The sequence below is a fragment of the Lynx canadensis genome, chromosome B2, assembly GCF_007474595.2.
Source record: "Lynx canadensis isolate LIC74 chromosome B2, mLynCan4.pri.v2, whole genome shotgun sequence".
In the NCBI taxonomy this organism is placed as follows: domain Eukaryota; kingdom Metazoa; phylum Chordata; class Mammalia; order Carnivora; family Felidae; genus Lynx; species Lynx canadensis.
The window spans coordinates 78854689-78866533 of record NC_044307.1 but is presented as its reverse complement, the minus strand read 5'-3'; positions in this window follow the sequence as shown (position 1 = coordinate 78866533).

Genomic DNA, 11845 nt, shown 5'->3' with positions numbered 1-11845 from the left:
GTGCCCAGCAGCTCAGGGGCTAAGTGAAGTTGGCAAGTGTGTTGCGGCGTGCAGTGTGAACCCTGGAGAGGAGCAGCAAGAGGGTGGAGAGCAGCTAGTGGGATCAGGGACCCATGATGGCAGGGCCCCAGAAGAGAGAAGGAGAGAGTAGGAGCCAGAGAGCAGCAGGCCAAGAGTCTCACTGTGGTTTTTATTTGTGTTTCCCCAATATTAATTTTGAATAGCTTTTCATGTATTTAATTGCCATTTAAAAAATGTTTACTTATTTGTTTTTGAGAGAGAGAGAGAGAGAGAGAGAGAGAGAGAGAGAGAGAGAATCCCAAGCAGATTCCATGTTATTAGTGCAGAGCCTGATGTGGGGATCAAACTCACAAACCATGAGATCATGACCGGAGCCAAAATCAAGAGTCAGACACCTAACCAACTGAGCCACCTAGGCACCCCTAACTGCCATTTGTATAGCTTCTTTGGCAAAGGGTTCAAACTTTAGTGGGAAGGACTGTTTGACTTCTTATTGAACTGTGAATGTTCTTTATATATTCTGCACTAATGCTCTTAATCAGATATATATTTTCCAAATATTTTCCGTTATTTTGTGGCTTGCTTTCTGACTTCCAAATATTTTCTAAATTCACTTACACTTTGTTTTCTGACGTGTGGGTTCTTTAGAAGTTCTTTAATTTCCAAATATTTAGGGATTTTCACATATCTGTTATTTTTTTAATGTTTCTTTATTTTTGAGAGAGAGAGAAAGGGAGGGGCAGAGAGAGACAGGGACAGAAGATCGAAAGCAGGCTCTGCACTGACAGCAGTGAGCCCAAAGCAGGGCTCAAACTCATGAACCATGAGATGCCTAAGTTGGCCGCCTAACTGACTGAGCCACCTAGGTGCCCCTTTTTCTGTATTTCTAATTTAATTCAGTTGTAATTAAAGAATATATTTCACATACTTTCAATCCTTTTAAGTTTGAGACTTGGTTTTGGCCCATTTTATGGTCCTTATTTATGAATACTCCATATTTATTTGAAATATTAATTAGGTCAATTTGCTTCATAGATTTGTTCATGTCTTCTAAGTCCTTGTTGATTTTCTGTCTTCTTGTTTCACCAATAACCAAGAGAGGATTGTTGAAGTTTCCAACCATAATTGAGGATTCATTTATTTTTCCTTTCTATTCTATCAGTTTTTGCATCATATAATTTGCAGCTGTGATATTGAGCGAATACACATTTGTGGTTGCATGATCTCTTGATGAATCAATCTCTTTATCATTTTGAAATGTCCTCTTTTCCTCTGATAAGATTGCTTGTTCTTAAATCTACTTTGCCTATTATTAATATAGCCAATCAACTTTTCTTTTGACTAGTGTTTGTGTGGTATTGTCATTTTTCATCCTTTTACTTTTAACCTGTGTGTCTTTATACCTAACTTGGATTTCTTGTGGGTGGCAAATGGTTGAGTCTTGCTTTTTTATCCAATCAGACAATCTCTACATTGTAATTAGAGTGTTTATTCCACTTACCATTATACATACCATTATACCATTTACACTGAATCCATTTACACTGAATACCATTTACACTGTATCCATATAGCTGGGTAAACCTGCCATACTGATACTTATTTTCTACTAATCTCCTCTCTTCTTTGTTCCATTTTTTCTCTCATTTTTTTGCCTTCTTTTGGATTAATTGAATATATTTTGTGGTTCCGTTCATACATTATTGGCTTAGTTGCTATAACTATTTGCCTTTTGTTCTAGTGGTTGCTCTAGGGCTTACATTGTACATCTTTAACTTATCATGGTCAAATATTATACTACCATTTAACATGGGTGTGTAAGAGTCTTATTATACTATGGTTCCATCTTCTTCCTCCCATGTGGTGTAATTGTTGCCATACATGGGAGTGGGGGTTTTGGGGGCATTTTTTTAAGTTTATTTACTTTTATTTTTTTATGTATAATTTATTGTCAAATTGGTCTCCATACAAGACCCAGTGCTCATCCCAACAGGTGCCCTCCTCAATGCCAATCACCCACTTTCCCCTCTCCCCCCACCCCCCATCAACCCTCAGTTTGTTCTCAGTATTTAAGAGTCTCTTATGATTTGCCTCCTTCCCTCTCTGTAACTGTTTTTCCCCCCTTCCCCTCCCTGCTGGTCTTCTGTTAAGTTTCCCAGGATCCACATATGAGTGAAAAAATATGGTATACGTCTTTCTCTGCCTGACTTATTTCATTTAGCATAACACTCTCCAGTTCCATCCACATTGCTACAGAAGGCCAGATTTCATTCTTTCTCATTGTCAAGTAATACTCCATTGTGTATATAAAACACAACTTCTTTATCCATTCATCAGTTGATGGACATTTAGGCTCTTTCCATAATTTGGCTATTGTTGAAAGTGCTGCTATAAACATTGGGGTACAAGTGCCCCTATGCATCAGCACTCCTGTATCCCTTGGGTAAATTCCTAGCAGTGCTATTGCTGGGTCACAGGGTAGATCTATTTTTAATTTTTTGAGGAACCTCCACACTGTTTTCCAGAGTGGCTGCACAGTTTGCATTCCCACCAACAGTGCAAGAGGGTTCCCGATTCTCCACATCCTCTCCAGCATCTACAGTCTCCTGATTTGTTCATTTTGGCCACTCTGACTGGCGTGAGGTGGTATCTCAGTGTGGTTTTGATTTGTCCATACATGTTACTTCTACATATGTTATAACCTCCACAACACATTATTTGTCTTCAAATAGTCAATTATAAAGAGGTGGAAATGAGGAAAAATATCTTTTACATTTACTCACATATTTATCAATCCTAGTGTTCCTTATTCCTTTATGTATATCCAACTTCTTATCTGATATCACTTCCTGCTGCCGAATTTCCTTTCATATTGATTATATTGCAGATGTGCTAACAATAGATTTTCTCAGCTTTTGTTTGTCTGATATTTTGCCTTCATTTTTGCAGAATGTTTTACTGAGTAGACCTAGTTTTGTTTTTCTCTCTCAGCACTTTAAAGATGTCGCTCCACCTGCTTCCGATTCTGTGTCTCCCCCTCTCTCTGCCTCTCCCCCGTTCATTCTCTGTCTCTCTCTGTCTCAAAAATAAATAAACGTTAAAAAAAAAATTAAAAAAAAAAAAGATGTCGCTCCATTGTTTTCTGCCTTGTTTAGTTACTGATGAGAAACTTGAAGTCAGCTGTGGTTCTTTGTTCCTCCATAGGTAAAGTATCTTTTTTCCTCTGGTTGCATTGTAGCTTTTTTCTTGATCACTTACTTTTGACAGTTTGATTGATGTGCTTCAGTGTAGATTTCTTTTTACTTATTTTGTTTGGAGTTTATTAAGCTTCATAGATCTGTGGCTTTGTATTTTCCTCAAATTTAGAATATGTTCAGCTATCATTTCCTCAAATATTTTTTCTGCATCTCCCACTTTTTTCCCCCTGCAACTCCAATTACATGTATGTTAAGCTTTTTTTTTTTTTAATGTTGTTACACAGGTCTTTGAGACTTTTAATATTTTCAGTCTGTTTTCTTTTTTGTGCTTTTCAGTTTGGATTTCTATTGTAATTAACTCCAAGTTTATCTTTCCCTCTTAATCCCACACAGGGTATTTTTCATTTCAGATGTCATATTTTTCATCTCTACATGATTCATTTCACACACACACACACAGGCACCTGTACCACAAACTACTCTTTGAAAGTAGCTTTGGGTGGTACATGCACATGTCCTCTTAACTCAATGGACATTGACCTGGACCACTGCAGTCTCAGGAGACCATACTGTAATGGTGGACATTTAATCCTTGTGTCCATTTCTCCAGGGTAAACCACTGCCTCCTCCCCATTTCAACAGACACTCTGGCTTCTGTTCCTCCTTAGTGCAACCTTGCCCTTTGCACTCACTCTGTACCCTTCTGCATCCTCTTCCTTAGCCTTCCTGGTACCTCCCTGCTCCCCAGTTCTCTGCTCTCACACTCCATTCTCAGGTCCTCTTTCTTCAACCCAACCTTAGGGTACTGTCTCAGTTCCCATCCTGATGCTTCCACTAGCTTCCTATTTCCTCAACTTCCATCAATCCCTTCTTTTCAGTCTTCTCCCAGCATTAAACACTCATTCCTCAGGTGTTCACAGGGTCAGTCAAACTTCAGTCTACTACCCCAGTTCTTCTAAACCAATCCCCAAACCTCCTAACCACCTACCCTCCAAATTCCATTCATACCTCTGGATCTAGTCTTTCTTTCTCAATTCATGAAATTGCGGGAATTAATGTTGCTGAGGTTCTGCCAATACCTGCCTCCTTCCCCATCCTTACCATATTCCTGCCCACTCTTGTTCTTAGCCCTTGGGGTCATTATTACCTGCTTAGTCCCTCTTCTCTCTGTCTGGTTTTAGCATTTCCACTCTGCCCTGCCAGTCTCCATGAGGCCATAATTCTTCCTACCTTCTCTCTTTCTTCCCAAAGCATGATGTTTACTTAAGTAAAGATTTAAATCAAATATCAAATAAATAATACAGAGAAGAGTTCTTAGATATGGGGAAATTATGAAGATGGTATGCAATGATTGCCTTTTGTTATCTGATCCAAGGAGCCTACAAAACCATATTAATACAAAAGAGTATATTTCATTTTTAGTTAATTATTTCAATAATAACCTCTTTTATTGCTTATCTGGAAATAATGTTAAATTATTTTTTATTAATTATGCAGAAATTAAGGGATAAAATGCAAAACAAAATGAGTGATAGATGAGTCTAGGCATTTCCTTAACAATATATTGTGCATATTGTTATGTTGCAAAGTTAAGATGAGTGACAAAGTCAAGATCAGTCAAGATACACACTTCAAGTAAATTGAATTACCAAATACTACCTGTTGGCCAAGAAGTCTTCTCAGGGTATCAGTGTCTTTATGGAGGCAGATAAAAGCCTAGAGATGAGACACAGGGAGTGATTGGACATACCCCTTGGAGACTGGCTTGTCTAAATTTCTCAGCAATAAAATTGTGGAGTTTATTCCCACAACTCACCTGTTATGTTTGGGATGCTCCCTGGCCAGAGTCTACTGAGTGGATATGTAAGACCGGAGAGCATGAAGCCAGACTATGACCCTCTGCAGCTTCCTGGAACTGAGTTACCACAGTTGCAAGATTTTCTTGTATCTTCCTGAGGCCTTTCCCAAAGAGGCTGTGATTCTCCTTGATTTATAAAGAACCCAGAGATCATATTTAATCAGATAGAAGTCTGTTTGCCTCAACCAACAGACAAAATAACCATCTACTCTTGGCCACATGACAATTTTGCGAAGAACAAAATTCCGTGAGAACTAGGAAAAATTTCCCTGCAGATTGTAGAAGTCACTTTGCTGGGAACAAAATTTGCATCAAGCCATTCCTTCACTAATGTGGATAGGACTTAGCACTAAACAAAAATATCAGTTAGCCTAGAAGGCGACTCATGGTAAATTTTAACATCTGCCAGTACAGAATAAAAAACATGAATTAGGGAATGGGGTTGTGAGTACATTATTGTTGCTTCTCCAGCCCCTGACAATATTATAACACATGTATTCACTATCTTTCTATTCACTTGGCTGACTTCTCCAAGAGTAAAGACTACCACCTATTTCATGTACTAAGAACCCAAGCATCTAACCTAGTACCTGACATACAGTAGGTTGCTTCCTGATGCATGTTGAATAAACAAAAGTAATAGTTAATATCCCATGTGTCTCTATATATCCCATATGTTTCTAGAGATTGTATTCTCTGGATTGTAGAGATCCTAAAAATATGAGATTTCTAATGAAATCTATAACTCAATGGATAATTCTATTGTGTAATTAAATGATAGTCCTTCAAATGGGTAAATGATACAAATAGCCCTGCTTGGGAGGAGGTCAGCCTTTCACTCTTTGCAGATGACATTATATTCTATATAGAAAACTCAAAAGATTCCACCAAAAAAACTGCTAGATTGATTCATGAATTCAGCAAAGTTGCAGGATATAAAATCAATGCACAGAAATCGGTTGCATTCCTATACACCAACAATGAAGTGACAGAAAGAGAAATCAAGGAATCAATCCCATTTACAGTTGCACAAAAAAACCATAAAATACCTAGGAATAAATCTAACCAAAGAGGTGAAAAATCTATACCCTGAAAACTATAGAAAGCTGATGAAAGAAATTGAAGACGACACCAAAAAATGGAAAAAGATTCCATGCTCCTGGATAGGAAGAAAAAATATTGTTAAAATGTCAATACTACCCAAATCAATCTACATATTCAAGGCAATCCCTATCAAAATAACACCAGCATTCTTCACAGAGCTAGAACAAATAATCCTAAAATTTGTATGGAACCAGAAAAGACCCCAAATAGCCAAAGCGATCTTGAAAAAGAAAACCAAAGCAAGAGGCATCACAATCCCAGACTTCAAGCTATACTACAAAGCTGTAACCATCAAGACAGTATGGTACTGGCACAAGAACAGACACTCAGATCAGTGGAACAGAAGAGAGAACTCAGAAATGGACCCACAAACGTATGGCTAACTAATCTTTGACAAAGCAGGAAAGAATATCCAATGGAATAAAGACAGTCTCTTCAGCAAGTGGTGATGGGAAAACTGGACAGCAACATGCAAAAGAATGAACCTGGACCACTTTCTTACACCAGACACAAAAATAAACTCAAAATGGATGAAAGACCTCAATGTAAGACAGGAAGCCATCAAAATCTTCGAGGAGAAAACAGGCAAAAACCTCTTTGATCTTGCCTGCAGCAAATTCTTACTCAACACATCTCCAGATGCAAGGGAAACAAAAGCAAAAATGATCTACTGGGACCTCATCAAAATAAAAAGCTCCTGCATGGAGAAGGACACAATCAGCAAAACTAAAAGGCAACCAATGGAATGGGAGAAGATATTTGCAAATGACATATCAGATAAAGGGTTAGTATCCAAAATCTATAAAGAACTTATCAAACTCCACACCCAAAAAACAAATAACCCAGTGAAGAAAAGGACAAAAGACATGAATAGACACTTCTCCAAAGAAGACATCCAGATGGTCAACCGACACATGAAAAAATGCTCAACATCACTCATCATCAGGGAAATACAAATCAAAACCACAATGAGATACCACCTTATACCTGTCAGAATGGCTAACATTAATAATTCAGGCAACAACAGATATTGGTGAGGATGCGGAGAAAGAGGATCTCTTTTGCATTGTTGGCGGCAATGCAAGCTGGTGCAGCCACTCTGGAAAACAGTATGGAGGTTCCTCAAAAAACTAAAAATAGCAGTACCCTACGAACCAGCAATTGCACTACTAGGCATTTATCCAAGGGATACAGGTGTGCTGTTTCGAAGGGACACATGCACCCCCATGTTTATAGCAGCACTATCAACAATAGCCAAAGTATGGAAGAGCCCAAATGTCCATCGATGGATGAATGGGCAAAGAAGATGTGGTGTATATATATACAATGGAGTATTACTTGGCAATCAAAAAGAGTGAAATCTTGCTATCTGCAACTGTGTGGATGGAACTGGAGGGTATTACGCTAAGTGAAATTAGTCAGAGAAAGACAAAAATCACATGACTTCACTCATATGAGAACTTTAAGAGACAAAACAGGTGAACATAAGAGAAGGGAAACAAAAATAATATAAAAACAGGGAGGGGGACAAAACAGAAGAGACTCATAAATATGGAGAACAAACTGAGGGTTACTGGAGGGGTTGTGGGAGGGGGGATGGGCTAAATGGGTAAGGGGCACTAAGGAATCTACTCCTGAAATCGTTGCACTATATGCTAACTAATTTGGATGTAAATTTTAAAAAATTAAAAATAAAATTAAAAATAAATAAATAAATAAATAAATAAACAAACAAACAAATCCAAATAGCCCTGCTTGGGAACACTGAGTTGGGAGTGAGGGGATAGGAAATACTTGTGCAGTATAAAGTGATATATCAAGGATACTGACTGTCTCTGGAGTTTGTTATGGGTCCTCCGCAGAAAGGTCTCAAAGTTTAGTGGTGGGATATAGACACCCACATGGATAAGAGGGAAGAGACTATGAGAAATAGGAAATATCACATATGGTCAAGAGTAAAAAAAAAAAAAAAAGCAGACTGACAGACTTTGATCCTCGAAAACGTTAAGACCTAACATGAAGTCGCTATGTATAAAAGAGTAATTTTAAATTCATTCAGCTCAATATTAAAGTGTTTTTATTTGGAACTAACTAGAGTAAAGCCCACTTATTATCAATCCTGCAATTTGGAATCAGATAGCAATGGGTTGAATGCATCCGAACTTCTCAGGTAGTGTGACCTTATGCAAAATACCTAACCTCAAAGTGCCTGAGATTCTTTGTCTGGTTGCTGTGAGGAAGAGGTGGAATACTGCAGGTGAAACACTCACACACACTGCCTGGCTTATAATAACTGGACCACAAACAGCAATGCTTTCTTCTTTCCTTTTCTGAGTGATGTCAGCCAAGCAAGAGGAGTTTATTAGTGGCAACTGAATGTCAAACTCCTCTGATCTGTAAGTGAACCTAAGTTTTGCCGAATAGTGACTATCTGGTGTCAGTGTAAATAAGGCCCCCAAAACTAGAATATGCAAGATTTAAATAGGTCAAGCGTAATCCAAGTTAGATAAAACATCAAAGCGACTTCTTTGTAACATAAAGGTCCACTGATTACTAAATAGCCCAACTCCTGTGCTTTCTGACAGGATGGGTGGGGTCTTCTCCATCTCTCCTAGGGGTACCATGCATCTGTTTCCCAGCTTGTGGATCTGTTTTCTCTAAAAACAAGATTTCTTGTTGTTGGTGGTGGAATGACTTCTAGAAAATTAAACTGAAGTCATTTCTTAGAGTCCCCAGATTAAGTTCCCAGATGGCTTCCAGGAATTAATATAGCTTCCTATATATCAGAAACCATGGGAACTGCATGCACTTCTATTTTATAGGTAGCACCTAAGACAACTGAAAAAAAGGTACTCTTTAAGGTATCCTTAAAAGAATTTTCCAAAATGTTTCCAATTTTAATAACTTACATTGGGCTTAGTCTCTAAGGTCTATAATGGTCTCTTTAGGTATTGTACTCAAAGTAAATGATATCAGGAGAGTTAAGTGTTCTCAACTCACATTATGCTAAAAAAAAATGGTTCACTCAAGGAATCTTTCTTTTTGAAAATAGTCTGATTTGGTCTCAATCAAGTTTCCCCAGATAACCTTGGAGTAAGTGTCCCACTGAGATTTCAAAAACATACCTCATTATCAATTTTCACTTGACCTGGAGATTCTCACCTTTGAACTACAGGCAATTGATCTCTGTTCAGGACCCCAGGGGGAATCTGCCCTTCTAGACTTTGGAGTGGTGGGAGGGAGCTATTGGGTATGCCCCTCCATAAATTCACCCCTGGGGCTTGGTATCTGGGAGAGCTCATCAAGCACATTGGAGAAAGTTGTCCAGTTCTTCACCCCTTCATTCTTGGCTCCCAGCCACGACCACTGGAACAGCCAAGATTCTGCACAATAATTCAGACTTGCCCTGATAGAATTGGCAGCTACTCAGTGTTTACACAGGCACTAAATTAGGCTGTCATGCTGTAATTGTGGAAAACACATGGGCTTGAAGTCAAACAAGTTCTGTGATCTTCAGCAAGTGACTTTGCTTCTCTGAGTCTCAGGTTGTTCATTTTCAAAGTGGGGATCCTCGTAGGAAGCTTACAGGGTTGCTATCAGATTTCATTAAGACAAGATTTAGGGGGCGCCTGGGTGGCTTGGTCGGTTAATCGTCCGACTTCGGCTCAGGTCATGATCTCACGGTCCGTGAGTTTGAGCCCCATGTCGAGCTCTGTGCTAACAGCTCAGAGCCTGGAGCCTGTTTCAGATTCTGTGTCTTCCTCTCTTTCTGCTCCTCCCCTGTTCATGCTCTGTCTCTCTCTGTCTCAAAAATAAATAAACGTTAAAAAAATTTTTTTATAAAAAAAAAAAAAGACAAGATTTAGTAAGGAACCTAGCACACAGTCTGATACCCAGCACATGCTCAGTTAAGTGGCCATTGCTATATTTTCCAGTGTATCATTTTTTAATCCATCAGGGTCATCCTTATCAGTGCCATAGAAACAAGAGACTACTGAGAGGTCCCATAGAATGTGGCACCGGAACGTGGATGGAACTGGAGAATGTTATGCTAAGTGAAATAAGTCATACAGAGAAAGACAGATACCATATGTTTTCACTCTTATGTGGATCCTGAGAAACTTAACAGAAACCCATGGGGGAGGGGAAGGAAAAAAAAAAAAAGAGGTTAGAGTGGGAGACAGCCAAAGCATAAGAGACCCTTAAAAACTGAGAACAAACTGAGGGTTGATGCGGGGTGGGAGGGAGGGGAGGGTGGGTGATGGGTATTGAGGAGGGCACCTTTTGGGATGAGCACTGGGTGTTGTATGGAAACCAATTTGACAATAAATTTCATATATTGAAAAAAAAAAGGATGTGGCACTGGAAATATGAGTGACATCTCATTTTTAGTCTACCATCAGCCTTTCTTGCTTCTTAGGGCCATTATGTATCCACTGTGAATTGTTAATTCTCAGGGGTATACTATCTGGAAAACATTCAAAGTAGGAAGAACTATGGATTGAGGTGATCAAATCAGGGTGAAGGATTTGGGTAAGGGCAAAGATGACGTTCCTTCGGTCTGGCCCTTGGAGAGGTAAAGCTGAGTGAGAACAAGAGAAGTGAAAGAAGACCCTCCTGCCATGGTTGGTGCTGACTCCAGACTCTGAGGTGAGTGGCAAATGGGGCCTGGGATCAGGTCAGTCTGTCCTGATAGGACCTCCTGTGATCACCCCCTATGACAGGATGATGATTAGCATTTTGTGAGAGTGGGCAGGTAAGTCCTCTGATGGATCCAAATTACTTTGAAAACTCTAAGGAAGCTGTTGGTTGGGATTGAGGTGGGAGCAGGGACTGTAGTATGGACAAGGAAAATATTAAAAACACAGATAATTTCATTTATTCCAATCTGGTTGAAGACTAAGAAGCTAGGTTCCTTTTTCCAAACCAAAAATACATTGCCTGCTTTCTTTTCACATTACCCACTGTGTCACTGATGCCAAAGGAGTCATACTTAAGTGCGGCCATAAAGTGAATCCCTTCAAAAGACAGTTTCCTTCTGTTCCCCTATGGTATGTGCTCATATTTGAATCTGGTAGATGACTCTAATAATTCAGATACCACAATGTTAGGTATGACTTCCTTTGACTTCTACGAGACAAAAATAATGTATGACATAGAGAACATACCACGTTCTTCCTGTCCTCATCACAGAATCCACAAAGACATGACAAAGACTTGCAGAGTACCCAGCAGACACCAAAGCCTTGGCGTTCAGGCTGAACAAAATAATGACTAAAACCATGGACTGAAGACCCACACTCTGTGGCTGTGACTATTACAAGCTGCATGACTTAAAAAGTTAACCTATCTGTGACTGTGTTACTGGTTTGTACCTTTCACAGACTGCTGTGAAAATGAATGAGTCCTCTTACATGCCATGTTCAGCGTGCCTGGCACACACTAGCACTTCCTAGTGTTGATTGCTGTTATTATCCACTGGATTCTGAAAAACCTTAGGTCTCTCTCTCTCTCTCTCTCGCTGCATCCATGTGCCTGTGCCTTGTAATATTTTGAACCTTAGCTCTGTCATTAGTTGTGTGCTCTGGGAAAAATTATTAAACCTCCCTAGCCTAAGCTTCCCTCTATAAATAGGGGACAATAATAATTAGTTTCAAAAGTCATT